We start from the raw sequence: 2,488 nt of genomic DNA on the forward strand, positions 1-2,488 counted from the left end.
CAACCCTGATTATAATTGAAAGGCCTTGTATCTAAGTCTTTTCATAATTCTACTCTGGGCTTTGTCATGTCTTGTCAGTACATCGTCGCACTAGAAAGCATTTCCCATCATATCCTGATTCTCTTTTGATGTTCCCTCACTTCTCCTAACTAATTCTTGCTCTGAAGCTTGAGAATAGGTTGAGGATAGAACTGCATCAGCTAACAAGTTTTATAAATATAAAAGGTATTTAATTAAATGATTAACTACAACCATACTATTATTCATGCATGTATCACGATCATCCAGAAGCTCCATCACAACCATACTATTGTTTGCGCTCTTATGTGCATCCCATGTACATATACAGTTTAAGTTGATTGCTCTCTTATCTTTTCGAAACAAAAGTTCCAATGGTTGCTTTTCATCCTCTTTGCTATCAGTGTATCCGGCGAATACAAGTTACTCGCTGATTGCTGTTATCTTCACATTTCATTTATCATGCTTCAATACATTCTTATTGATAAATTTCTCTTCCTAGTGGAATGGTGTGAAGATAATTTAGCAAGCTGTACCTACCACATTCTTTGACAACAGACAAGTAAAAAGGAAAATATTTAATCTGTGTGTGTGTGTGTGTCTGTGCGTGCATGTATGACCAGCATCTCTTCTTATTGTTTCTCAAGTAAGAATGCAGTGTAAAATGACTAATATTGCAGCTGATGAATCTTCCTGATTGCCTTCAGTTTTGTTGGTTGTTTGCATATCCTCTTCCCTGGTGTTTTTTTGAATGAAAATTTATTCATGTAGAACTCAAAATTAATGAATAATAACTGATATGCAAAGTGTAGCTACAAAATGTAGAGTTTCTGCTCTTGTTGTATTTGGATGTAGCACATTTGTTCTTTTATTTACCTACAGCGCTATTTGAATTCCCCTTTATTGTGGTTATAACTTACCATTAGAATATGCTAATATCTGGAAGCCATTATTCAACTACTATTGTTATTGTTATTGTTTTATCTCATTTTATTTTCCACCTTCCTGCAATAGGTGTTGCTATTATTCCCACCCAAATATTTTTTTCTGATGGTACAATCTATTTTTGGAGGGAAATTTGATGCACAAAATTCAAATTTTGAAAAAGCAGAATTTTATTTAGAGAAAAGTACATGTGAAGAATAATGGCCTTGCATTATAATGGATTGTTACAACACTATATAATGCATTTTAGCAGCCATTATCTTTCCCTGCTATTATGCGTATGTACACAATGGAACCTCATGGATATGCTTAGAACCTGGGAGTTCCAATATATAGTAGAATAGATAACATAGTAGAGGGTGCCTGAAATCATTATAAACAGCCATTTTTTCCCTATTTTTGGTCACAATCAAGCTTCTCCATGAACTATTTACAAGCTTTTTTTAATTCATTAAGATTTTAGAAAGTGAGGATTCTTTGTCACACATTTAATGAGGAAAAAGAGAACTTGCCTTCTATTGATCATTAATAGATGCTAATGAATGTTCAAAAATTCAGTCATTCACGTTGCATGGAATATCATGTTTTTCCTCTTTTCTTTTCTTTTTTCTTTTTTTTTTTTTTTTTTACTTCAGAATTCCAGTCTGGTAATGCCAAAAAAGAAAAGGGAAAACCTCACTATTATTCTCTACGTGGATTGGGCCACTATACCTGTTGTGTCGGATTGTTATTTATTTGGACTCCAGACCCTGCGACATGTTATGCATATGCCTTGTACATGGGACTCAACTATGCCAATAAGGATTCCCAAAGGTGGCGATACTATTTGGGGTGGTCTGGATTGTGCCAGAAGAGGGCTGTGACTGTAACATTAAGAAGCAGAAGAATAATGATTCTCATGTTTATCAGGATACTAATGCAGAGCTTGGTTGTCAATTGCATAGTGTCAACTATGGGAGGATCATATATTTTGGAAAGGATGTAGCGGAGTCACCTTCAGCCAAGATTGAGTGGATAGATTTGCGGGTATATTGCTTTTTTTTTTTTTTATTTACTTTCACATCTTCCAGAGAAGTATCTTTACCATTAAACTGGATGGATTAGTTCATTTGTTCTTTTCTGCATGCCATATCTTCTGGTTGCATCTGAACCGGTTACTTGTGCCTCTCTCTTTCTCTCCCTCCCTCAGTGTGATTGCTATGGTGTTTATTGCTGTTAAATAGCTTAGATGGTCTACACTGGTGATATAGTTAAGCTGACCATTACCAACAAGCCTTATTCCATTTATATGTGGTAAGCAATATTTATAGGTTAGTCCCCACCTGCAATATTGGACAACCTTTTAAGTCAAACTTTAGTGGAAAGGGACAGTAGTGGGTTCCCATGAAGCTTGTTGGTGTGAATAATCACATTTTGAAAATGCCACACTTTCATGCTTGCAATGACTAGTCCAGCTGTAGGCTGTACCTAGTAGCAAACCAGTAAAACTCATGTAAATAACCTATATATACAAGATAGCGATTTC

The sequence above is a fragment of the Elaeis guineensis genome, chromosome 10 (assembly GCF_000442705.2).
Source record: "Elaeis guineensis isolate ETL-2024a chromosome 10, EG11, whole genome shotgun sequence".
Lineage (NCBI taxonomy): Eukaryota > Viridiplantae > Streptophyta > Magnoliopsida > Arecales > Arecaceae > Elaeis > Elaeis guineensis.